Raw genomic sequence first — 12,500 nt, 5'->3', positions numbered from 1 at the left:
CGGCGGCCGCCGGGAGCAGACGGCCGTCCGCGGATTCTGCCAATGCCTGTAGGACTTTGAATATTTCACAGCCGTGCTGTGGCACTTAGAAAATTTTTCAGAGATGTGGCACTTAGAAAGTTTTTCAGAGATGTGGCACTTAGAAAGTTTTTCAGAGATGTGGCACTTAGAAAGTTTTTCAGAGATGTGGCACTTTGAACATTTTTGAGAGATGTGGCACTTTGAAAATTTTTGAGAAATGTGGCACTTTGAAAATTTTTGAGAAATGTGGCACTTTGAAAATTTTTGAGAAATGTGGCACTTAGAAAATTTTCTCTCTCTCTCTGGAAGTGCCGTGCCTTCTTCAGTTCTGCTATCCGAGCAGGGGACGCTTGCTGGCGGCCGTTACCAGCGCTCGGACCAGGCCCAATTGATTTGCATGGAAAACAATTGCGTCCCCCATGCTCGTTCTGACTATATTTTGCGAAAGGGGGGTAAAGTGATGAGTACACTAAGTGGGGGGACCAACCCATGTACTCTAGAAAAAGTACATGGGTTGACAAAAGACCAGTTCGTACTGCACCCCTGGTACCCAAACCCCTGGTACCTTTAGGCACTTAGAAAAATTTCGCCCAAATTTGGAGGTCGCTCCAGGGGAAGAGGCCGAATTTTCGCCTATTACGGCCGACCGCGGGAACCAGCCGAGGCGGACGCTTTTCGGCGCAAGAGCCGTTGGCACTTAGAAAATATTCGCTAAACTTCAAAGGACCTCCAGGGGAAGAGGCCGAATTGTCACTTTTTCTGGCCGACATCGGGAACCAGCCGAGTCGGACTCTTTACGGCGGAGCAGCCGTTGGCACTTAGAAAATATTCGCCAAACTCGGCCGGACTTCCAGGGGAAGAGGCCGAATTGTCACTTGTTCTGCCCGACATCGGGAACCAGCCGAGTCGGACACTTTAAGGCGGAGCAGCCGTTGGCACTTAGAAAATATTCGCCAAACTTGAACGGACCTCCAGGGGAAGAGGCCGAATTTTCACCTGTTCTGGCCGACATCGGGAACCAGCCGAGTCGGACGCTTTTCGGCGCAAGAGCCGTTGGAACTTAGAAAATATTCGCTAAACTTCAAAGGACCTCCAGGGGAAGAGGCCGAATTGTCACTTGTTCTGGCCGACATCGGGAACCAGCCGAGTCGGACTCTTTACGGCGGAGCAGCCGTTGGCACTTAGAAAATATTCGCCAAACTCGGCCGGACTTCCAGGGGAAGAGGCCGAATTGTCACTTGTTCTGCCCGACATCGGGAACCAGCCGAGTCGGACACTTTAAGGCGGAGCAGCCGTTGGCACTTAGAAAATATTCGCCAAACTTGAACGGACCTCCAGGGGAAGAGGCCGAATTTTCACCTGTTCTGGCCGACATCGGGAACCAGCCGAGTCGGACGCTTTAAGGCGGAGCAGCCGTTGGCACTTAGAAAATATTCGTTAAACTTGAAAGGACCTCCAGGGGAAGAGGCCGAATTGTCACTTGTTCTGGCCGACATCGGGAACCAGCCGAGTCGGACGCTTTAAGGCGGAGCAGCCGTCGGCACTTAGAAAATATTCGTTAAACTTGAAAAGACCTCCAGGGGAAGAGGCCGAATTGTCACTTGTTCTGGCCGACATCGGGAACCAGACGAGTCGGGCCCTTTAAGGCTGAGCAGCCCTTGGCACTTAGGAAATATTTGCCTTAACTCGGCCGGACTTCCAGGGGAAGAGGCCGGATTTTCACTTGTTCTGGCCAACATCGGGAACCAGCCGAGTCGGACACTTAAAGGCTGAGCAGCCGTTGGCACTTAGGAAATATTTGCCTTAACTCGGCCGGACTTCCAGGGGAAGAGGCCGATTTTCACTTGTTCTGGCCGACATCGGGAACCAGCCGAGTCGGACACTTTAAGGCTGAGCAGCCGTTGGCACTTAGGAAATATTTGCCTTAACTCGGCCGGACTTCCAGGGGAAGAGGCCGATTTTTCACTTGTTCTGGCCGACCGGGGAACCAGCCGAGTCGGACACTTTACGGCGGAGCAGCCGTTGGCACTTAGGAAATATTCGCCAAAATGTTCCGGACCTCCAGGGGAAGAGGCCAAATTTTCACTTGTTCTGGCCGACCGGGTGAACCGGCCGAGGCGGACACTTTACGGCGGAGCAGCCGATGGCACTTAGGAAATATTCGCCAAAATGTTCCGGACCTCCAGGGGAAGAGGCCAAATTTTCACTTGTTCTGGCCGACCGGGTGAACCGGCCGAGGCGGACACTTTACGGCGGAGCAGCCGTTGGCACTTAGGAAATATTCGCCAAAATGTTCCGGACCTCCAGGGGAAGAGGCCGAATTTTCACTTGTTCTGGCCGACCGGGGGAACCAGCCGAGGCGGACACTTTACGGCGGAGCAGCCGTTGGCACTTAGGAAATATTCGCCAAAATGTTCCGGACCTCCAGGGGAAGAGGCCGAATTTTCGCTCGTTCGGCCGACCGGGAGAACCAGCCGAGGCGGACACTTTACGGCGGTTGAGCCGTTGGCACTTAGAAATTATTCAGACTTCCATCAAACACACATCGGCCTTTTGCCGTCACTGCCCGGGATGGGCACCGTGGTAGCTCGGACAGTTCGCGTGACAGCTTCCGCTGGCACTTAGACAATTTTTAAAATGAAAATAAACAGTTCTGCACATACGTGCCGACTATATTTTGCGAAATGGGTAAGTGATGAGTACACTAAGTGGGGGGACCAAGTACATAAAGCCCACCCCTGGTACCTCAGAGAGGCCGAATTGACACATTTTGTGATCCGACCGCGGGAACCAGCCGAGGCGGACGCTTTTCGGCGCAAGAGCCGTTGGCACTTAGAAAATATTCGTTAATCTTGAACGGACCTCCAGGGGAAGAGGCCGAATTTTCACTTGTTCTGGCCGACATCGGGAACCAGCCGAGGCGGACGCTTTTCGGCGCAAGAGCCGTTGGCACTTAGAAAATATTCGTTAATCGTGAACGGAACTCCAGGGGAAGAGGCCGAATTTTCACTTGTTCTGGCCGACATCGGGAACCAGCCGAGGCGGACGCTTTTCGGCGCAAGAGCCGTTGGCACTTAGAAAATATTCGTTAATCTTGAACGGACCTCCAGGGAAGAGGGCCGAATTTTCACTTGTTCTGGCCGACATCGGGAACCAGCCGAAGCGGACGCTTTACGGCGGAGCAGCCGTTGGCACTTAGAAAATATTCGTTAATCTTGAACGGACCTCCAGGGGAAGAGGCCGAATTTTCACTTGTTCTGGCCGACATCGGGAACCAGCCGAGTCGGACGCTTTTCGGCGCAAGCCGTTGGCACTTAGAAAATATTCGTTAATCTTGAACGGACCTCCAGGGGAAGAGGCCGAATTTTCACTTGTTCTGGCCGACATCGGGAACCAGCCGAGTCGGACTCTTTACGCGGAACAGCCGTTGGCACTTAGGAAATATTCGCCGAACTCGGCCGGACTTCCAGGGGAAGAGGCCGAATTTTCACTTGTTCTGGCCGACATCGGGAACCAGCCGAGGCGGACGCTTTTCGGCGCAAGAGCCGTTGGCACTTAGAAAATATTCGTTAATCTTGAACGGACCTCCAGGGGAAGAGGCCGAATTTTCGCTCGTTCGGGCCGACCGGAGGAACCAGCCGGGTCGGACACGTTACGGCGCAACAGCCGTTGGCACTTTGAAAATATTCGCCAAAATGTTCCGGACCTCCAGGGGAAGAGGCCGTATTTTCGCTCGTTCGGGCCGACCGGAGGAACCGGCCGGGTCGGACACGTTACGGCGCAACAGCCGTTAGCACTTAGAAATTATTCGTTAAACTTGAACGGACCTCCAGGGTTAAGAGGCCGAATTTTCGCTCGTTCGGGCCGACCGGAGGAACCAGCCGGGTCGGACACTTTACGGCCCAACAGCCGTTGGCACTTTGAAAATATTCGCCAAAGTCGTCCGGACCTCCAGGGGAAGAGGCCGAATTTCGCTCGTTCGGGCCGACCGGAGGAACCAGCCGGGTCGGACACTTTACGGCGGAACGGCCGTTGGCACTTTGAAAATATTCGCCAAAATGTTCCGGACCTCCAGGGGAAGAGGCCGAATTTTCGCTCGTTCGGGCCGACCGGAGGAACCGGCCGGGTCGGACACGTTACGGCGCAACAGCCGTTGGCACTTTGAAAATATTCGCCAAAATGTTCCGGACCTCCAGGGGAAGAGGCCGAATTTTCGCTCGTTCGGGCCGACCGGAGGAACCAGCCGGGTCGGACACTTTACGGCCCAACAGCCCGTTGGCACTTTGAAAATATTCGCCAAAGTCGTCCGGACCTCCAGGGGAAGAGGCCGAATTTTCGCTCGTTCAGGCCGACCGGAGGAACCAGCCGGGTCGGACACGTTACGGCGCAACAGCCGTTCGCACTTAGAAAATATTCGCCAAAGTCGTCCGGACCTCCAGGGGAAGAGGCGAATTTTCGCTCGTTCGGGCCGACCGGAGGAACCAGCCGGGTCGGACACGTTACGGCGGAACAGCCGTTGGCACTTTGAAAATATTCGCCAAAATGTTCCGGACCTCCAGGGGAAGAGGCCGAATTTTCGCTCGTTCGGGCCGACCGGGAGAACCAGCCGAGGCGGACACTTTACGGCGGTTGAGCCGTTGGCACTTAGAAATTATTCAGACTTCCATCAAACACACATCGGCCTTTTGCCGTCACTGCCCGGGATGGGCACCGTGGTAGCTCGGACAGTTCGTGTGACAGCTTCCGCTGGCACTTAGAAAATTTTTAAAATGAAAATAAACAGTTCTGCACATACGTGCCGACTATATTTTGCGAAAGGGGGGGTAAAGTGATGAGTACACTAACTGGGGGGACCAAGTACATAAAGCCTACCCCTGGTACCTCAGAGAGGCCGAATTTCGAATTCTGAGGCCGAGCTGGGGAACCAGACGAGGCGGACACTTTTCCGAGCGAGAGCCGATGGCACTTAGAAAATTTTCGGCTAAGTCGGCAGGACTTCCAGAGCGAGAGGCCGAATATTCGTCATCTGTGGCCGACCGGGGAACCAGCGAAGGCGGATAGGCGGTCACGGAGGTCCCGCCGGCTGGTCCGCGGGCCAATTTGGGTCCCGTAATTTAGCGGTCGCGGTCCGGAATCCACGCCGAGCGGGGAAACCAGCGGAGGCGGATAGGCGGTCACGGAGGTCCCGCCGGCTGGTCCGCGGGCCAATTGGGGTCCCGTAAGTTAGCGGTCGCGGCCCGGAATTCGCGCCGGCCGGGGAACCAGCGCAGGCGGATAGGCGGTCACGGAGGTCCCGCCGGCTGGTCCGCGGCCAATCGGGGTCCCGTAAGTTAGCGGTCGCGGCCCGGAATTCGCGCCGGCCGGGGAACCAGCGCAGGCGGATAGGCGGTCACGGAGGTCCCGCCGGCTGGTCCGCGGGCCAATCGGGGTCCCGTAAGTTAGCGGTCGCGGCCCGGAATTCGCGCCGGCCGGGGAACCAGCGCAGGCGGATAGGCGGTCACGGAGGTCCCGCCGGCTGGTCCGCGGGCCAATCGGGGTCCCGTAAGTTAGCGGTCGCGGCCCGGAATTCGCGCCGGCCGGGGAACCAGCGCAGGCGGATAGGCGGTCACGGAGGTCCCGCCGGCTGGTCCGCGGGCCAATCGGGGGTCCCGTAAGTTAGCGGTCGCGGCCCGGAATTCGCGCCGGCCGGGGAACCAGCGCAGGCGGATAGGCGGTCACGGAGGTCCCGCCGGCTGGTCCGCGGGCCAATCGGGGTCCCGTAAGTTAGCGGTCGCGGGCCCGGAATTCGCGCCGGCCGGGGAACCAGCGCAGGCGGATAGGCGGTCACGGAGGTCCCGCCGGCTGGTCCGCGGGCCAATCGGGGTCCCGTAAGTTAGCGGTCGCGGCCCGGAAATCCGCGCCGGCCCGCAGCCACCGCCAGGCGGATAGGCTGTCACGGAGGTTCCCGCCGGCCGGTCCGCGGGGGGAACTGCGCCCTCTGGCGGACACGCCATTGTAAATGAATGGGGTTTGGCACTTAGTGCATTTTTCGCGAGCCGAAGCCGAGCGCTCCGGGCGAGGAGGCCGGATTCTCGCCATCCGTGGCCGGCCGGGGAACCGGCCAAGGCGGATAGGCGGTCACGGGGGGTCCCGCCGGCTGGTCCGCGGGCCAATTGGGGTCCCGTAAGTTAGCGGTCGCGGCCCGGAATCCGCGCCGGCCAGCAGCCACCGGGAGGCGGATAGGCTGTCACGGAGGTCCCGCCGGCTGGTCCGCGGGCCATTTAGGGTCCCGCGAGTGAGCGGGTCGCGGTCCGGAATCCAGGCCGGCCAGGAGGCACCGCCAGGCGGATAGGCGGTCACGGAGGTCCCGCCAGCTGGTCCGCGGGCCATTTATGGTCCCGTAAGTTAGCGGTCGCGGCCCGGAATGCACGCCGGCCAGGAGGCACCGCCAGGCGGGTAGGCTGTCACGGAGGTCCGCCGGCCGGTCCGCGGGCCAATTACCTCCAGCCGAGCGGATATGACTTTATTAGCACCTTTACGAGATGGCGGAGCCTTATTCGACAACAGCACCTCGGCTTAGCATTTTCCACGGCCCGCTGATCTTCCAGAAGACGTCCAGCCGGTTTCCTCCTCACATTTTAAGCCGGCCGAGGCTTCCGGCACCCCGGCTAAGCTTTCTCCACGGCCCGCTGAGCTTCCAGGGGACTCCGGCCGGTTCTCCCGGTGCCTCGCGCCTCGCTTTGTGAGCCGGCCGAGGCTTCCAGCACCTCGGCTGAGCGTTTCCCACGGCCCGCTGAGCTTCCAGGGGACCTCCAGCCGGTTCTCCCGGTGCCTCGCGCCTCGCTTTGTGAGCCGGCCGAGGCTTCCTGCACCTCGGCTGAGCGTTTCCCACGGCCCGCTGAGCTTCCAGGGGTACCTCCAGCCGGTTCTCTCCCGGTGCCTCGCGCCTCGCTTTGAGAGCCGGCCGAGGCTTCCAGCACCTCGGCTGAGCGTTTTCGGCGGCCCGTTGCTCTCCCGGAGGTCGCAACGGGGAGTTACCTCCCTCTCGCGGACACGGCGAGTAAATACACCGCCTCTCGCACTTGGCGCACACTCACTCGCATTGCTACGCCTCCCGTGGCACTTTAAGCGGCCGAACGGCGGGAGTAACTACGACTCTCTTAAGGTAGGCTCACTTGACTATTTATTCATGTATTTATTTATTTTTGACGGTTCGCGGAGGCGATGACGCTCCGCGCGGGTAAACGGCGGGAGTAACTGTGACTCTCTTAAGGTAGGCTCACTTGACATCTATTTATTTATGTATTTATTATTTTTGACGGTTCGCGGAGGCGATGACGCTCCGCGCGGGTAAACGGCGGGAGTAACTGTGACTCTCTTAAGGTAGGCTCACTTGACATCTATTTATTTATGTATTTATTTATTTTTGACGGTTCGCGGAGGCGATGACGCTCCGCGCGGGTAAACGGCGGGAGTAACTGTGACTCTCTTAAGGTAGGCTCACTTGACATCTATTTATTTATGTATTTATTTATTTTTGACGGTTCGCGGAGGCGATGACGCTCGCGCGGGTAAACGGCGGGAGTAACTGTGACTCTCTTAAGGTAGGCTCACTTGACATCTATTTATTTATGTATTTATTTATTTTTGACGGTTCGCGGAGGCGATGACGCTCCGCGCGGGTAAACGGCGGGAGTAACTGTGACTCTCTTAAGGTAGGCTCACTTGACATCTATTTATTTATGTATTTATTTATTTTGACGGTTCGCGGAGGCGATGACGCTCCGCGCGGGTAAACGGCGGGAGTAACTGTGACTCTCTTAAGGTAGGCTCACTTGACATCTATTTATTTATGTATTTATTTATTTTTGACGGTTCGCGGAGGCGATGACGCTCCGCGCGGGTAAACGGCGGGAGTAACTGTGACTCTCTTAAGGTAGGCTCACTTGACATCTATTTATTTATGTATTTATTTATTTTTGACGGTTCGCGGAGGCGATGACGCTCCGCGCGGGTAAACGGCGGGAGTAACTGTGACTCTCTTAAGGTAGGCTCACTTGACATTTAATTTATTTATGAATTTATTTATTTTTGACGGTTCGCGGAGGCGATGACGCTCCGCGCGGGTAAACGGCGGGAGTAACTGTGACTCTCTTAAGGTAGCCTGACTCGACGTCTTTTTTCAACGGTGGCTGGAGGACCCGGGCGGTTCTCGGGGGTGCGTCGCTCCTCACTTTTGACGCCCGAGGAGGCTCCCGGCACCTCGGCTACGCGTTTTCGGCGGCCCGCTGAGCTTCCAGAAGACCTCCAGCCGGTTCTCCCGGTGCTTTCCTCCTCACGTTTTAAGCCGGCCGAGGCTCCCGGCACCCGGCCAAGCGTTTCCCACGGCCCGCTGAGCTTCCAGGGGACCTCCGGCCGGTTCTCCGCGCGCTTTCCTCCTCACTTTTAAGCCGGCCGAGGCTTCCGGCACCCCGCCAAGCGTTTCCCACGTCCCGCTGAGCTTCCAGGGGACCTCCGGCCGGTTTCTCCGCGCGCTTTCCTCCTCACATTTTAAGCCGGGCCGAGGCTCCAGGCACCCCGGCTAAGCTTTCTCCACGGCCCGCTGAGCTTCCAGGGGACCTCCGGCCGGTTCTCCGCGCGCTTTCCTCCTCACTTTTAAGCCGGGCCGAGGCTTCCGGCACCCCGGCCAAGCCTTTCCCACGGCCCGCTGAGCTTCCAGGGGACATCCAGCCGGTTCTCCGCGCGCCCCCCTCCTAACTCGACGCCCGAGGAGGCTCCAGGCACCCCGGCCGAGCCTTTTCGGCGGCCCGCTGATCTCCCGGAGGTCGCAACGGGGGAATTGCCTCCCTCTCGCGGACACGGCGCGTAAATGCACCGCCTCTCGCACTTTGCGCACACTCACTCGCATCGCTACGCCTCCCGTGGCACTTTAAGCGACCGGGACCACCGCGAGCGCGGGCGATGACTAAGAGGCTCCCCGGCCGGCCTCGCGGAGCTCCGACGCTCCCCCGCGGGACTTCCGGCGGCCGGCCGGAGCCTCGGCACGGCTGCCGCACTCCCTAATAACACCCCCGCGGACCCCCGCGAGCCGAACGCTCGCTGCCGCGGGCGACCCGTGCCAAGGCGGACGCGTGACGGCGCGGGAGCCCTCGGCACTATATCACGGTCACGTATGTAGTCAAATCGTGTAAAATCACCGTTAGTTTTATTCATAATATAGGTAATAATTAAATAAATATTAACATCGCGTATATCATTAATAAACACATGTATGTATTTATTTAATAATTAAATAAATATTAACATCGCGTATAATCATGCGCAATACTTCGTGGCCGACCGGGGAACCGGCGAAGGCGGACGCATCGCGGCGCGAGAGCCGTTGGCACTTTGGAAAAATAAATAAATAAATAAATAAATAAATAATAATTCGCCGACCGGGCTCCGGGGGGAGAGGCCGATTTTTGGCCGTTCGTGGCCGACCGGGGAACCGGCGAAGGCGGACGCATCGCGGCGCGAGAGCCGTTGGCACTTTGGAAAAATAAATAAATAAATAAATAAATAATTCGCCGACCGGGCTCCGGGGCAAGAGGCCGAATTTTCGCTCGTTCGGGCCGACCGGGGAACCGGCGAAGGCGGACGCAGCGCGGCGCGAGAGCCGTTGGCACTTTGAAAAAAAAAAAAAAAAAAAAATTCGCCCACCGGGCTCCGGGGGAAGAGGCCGGCTTTTCGCCGTTCGCGGCCGACCGGGGAACCGGCGAAAGCGGACGCGCTCTCTAACGAGCCCCGCCGGCCGAGGAAGTGCGCCCTCTGGCGGACACGCCGTTGTAAATGAATGGGTTTGGCACTTAGTGCATTTTTCGCCCAAGTCGAAGCGCGCTCCGGGCGAGGAGGCCGGATTCTCGCCACCCGTGGCCGGCCGGGGAACCGGCCAAGGCGGACGCGCTCTCTAACGAGCCCCGCCGGCCGGAGGAAGTGCGCCCTCTGGCGGACACGCCGTTGTAAATGAATGGGGTTTGGCACTTGGTGCATTTTTCGCCCAAGTCGAAGCGCGCTCCGGGCGAGGAGGCCGGATTCTCGCCACCCGGTGGCCGGCCGGGGAACCGGCGAAGGCGGATAGGCTTTCACGGAGGATCCGCCGGCTGGTCCGCGGGCCGATTAGGGTCCCGCGAGTGGAGCGGTGGCGGTCCGGAATCCAGGCCGGCCAGGAGGCACCGCCAGGCGGATAGGCTTTCACGGAGGAGCCGCCCGGCTGGTCCGCGGGCCGTTTAGGGTCCCGCGAGTGAGCGGTGGCGGTCCGGAATCCAGGCCGGCCAGGAGGCACCGCCAGGCGGATAGGCTTTCACGGAGGACCCGCCGGCTGGTCCGCGGGCCGTTTAGGGGTCCCGCGAGTGAGCGGTCGCGGTCCGGAATCCAGGCCGGCCAGGAGGCACCGCCAGGCGGATAGGCTTTCACGGAGGACCCGCCGGCTGGTCCGCGGGCCGTTTAGGCTCCCGTAAGTTAGCGGTCGCGGTCCGGAATACAGGCCGTCCAGGAGGCACTGCCAGGCGGATACACTCTCTAACGAGCCCCGCCGGCTGGTCCGCCGGGGGAAGTGCGCCCTCTGGCGGACACGCCGTTGTAAATGAATGGGGTTTGGCACTTAGTGCATTTTTCGACCAGCGGCAACGCAGGCTGACGGGCGGCCGCTTCCACGGGCCGGTACTACTCTACGGAGGCGCTAGCCGCCTCCGGTGGGGGCCGTGTGATCTCGCTGGATGCCCGAGGACCTTCCCGCGAGGCCCGGCCGCAGCTTTTACGCGCGCCCGGTCCTATTACCTGGTGGAAGCTGGAGGCCGGGGGCTCCGCAGCTCGCCGCCCGGGGACCTTCCGCGAGGCCCGGCCGCAGCTTTTACGCACCACCGCTGCTATTCTCTGGCTCCGGCTTCGTCCCGGAGGGTGCTTGGGGAACGGCGGCGCACACCGCGAACGGCCGGTGCGGTCGGCTGGTGGCGGTCGGCTGGTGGCTGTCGGCTGGTGGCGGTCGGGGGTGGCGCTTTGGGGATGGCGCTTGGGGATGTGGCTGTCGGCTGGTGGCGGTCGGCTGTGGCGGTCGGCTGGTGGCGGTCGGCTGGTGGCGGTCGGGGGTGGCGCTTGGGATGGCGCTTGGGGATGGTGGCTGTCGGCTGGTGGCGGTCGGCTGGTGGCGGTCGGGGGGTGGCGGTCGGGGATGGCGCTTGGGGGATGGTGGCTGTCGCCTTGTGGCGGTCGGCTGGTGGCGGTCGCCTTGTGGCGGTCGCCTTGTGGCGGTCGGGGATGGCGCTTGGGGATGGTGGCTGTCGCCTTGTGGCGGTCGGCTGGTGGCGGTCGCCTTGTGGCGGTCGCCTTGTGGCGGTCGGGGATGGCGCTTGGGGATGGTGGCTGTCGCCTTGTGGCGGTCGGCTGGTGGCGGTCGGCTGGTGGCGGTCGGGGGGTGGCGGTCGGGGATGGCGCTTGGGGATGGTGGCTGTCGCCTTGTGGCGGTCGGGGGGTGGCGGTCGGGGATGGCGCTTGGGGATGGTGGCTGTCGCCTTGTGGCGGTCGGCTGGTGGCGGTCGGCTGGTGGCGGTCGGCTGGTGGCGGTCGGGGGGTGGCGGTCGGGGGTGGCGCTTGGGGATGGTGGCTGTCGCCTTGTGGCGGTCGGCTGGTGGCGGTCGCCTTGTGGCGGTCGGGGGGCGGCGGTCGGGGGTGGCGCTTGGGGATGGTGGCTGTCGGCTGGTGGCGGGTCGGCTGGTGGCGGTCGGCTGGTGGCGGTCGGCTGGTGGCGGTCGGGGGTGGCGCTTGGGGATGGCGCTTGGGGATGGTGGCTGTCGCCTTGTGGCGGTCGGCTGGTGGCGGTCGCCTTGTGGCGGTCGGGGATGGCGCTTGGGGATGGTGGCTGTCGCCTTGTGGCGGTCGCCTTGTGGCGGTCGCCTTGTGGCGGTCGGGGATGGCGCTTGGGGATGGTGGCTGTCGCCTTGTGGCGGTCGGCGGTGGTGGTTTGGGACCGGCGTCCGGCGCAAAGTGCGTGTTGCGCGGGCCGGAGAAAATTTAGGCCAGGGGCCCGCCGCTGGAGAAATTTTTAGGTACCAGGGGTGGATTTTTTTTGTCACCGCAGGAGGGGGACGTTGCCTCCGTCCGTGTCCGACGGAAAGTGCGTGTTGCGCGGGCCGGAGAAAGTTTAGGCCAGGGGCCCGCCGCTGGAGAAATTTTTAGGTACCAGGGGTGGATTTTTTTTGTCACCGCAGGAGGGGGACGTTGCCTCCGTCGGTGTCCGGCGGAAAGTGCGTGTTGCGCGGCCCGGAGAAAGTTTAGGCCCGGGGCCCGCCGCTGGAGGAATTTTTAGGTACCAGGAGCGGATGTACTTACTTCCACAGCGCCCGCGCGCTCCCGGCCGGTGTCCGAGGATGCTGCCTCATCCCCGGACGCGCCTCTTACGCACGCCCGCTGTCATCCTCCGGAGACTGAGTTCCACTTAGTGGAGGCTACGTTCCACTTGGGGG

The sequence above is a fragment of the Syngnathus scovelli genome, unplaced genomic scaffold (assembly GCF_024217435.2).
Source record: "Syngnathus scovelli strain Florida unplaced genomic scaffold, RoL_Ssco_1.2 HiC_scaffold_75, whole genome shotgun sequence".
In the NCBI taxonomy this organism is placed as follows: Eukaryota; Metazoa; Chordata; class Actinopteri; order Syngnathiformes; family Syngnathidae; genus Syngnathus; species Syngnathus scovelli.
This window is presented reverse-complemented; position numbering follows the sequence as displayed.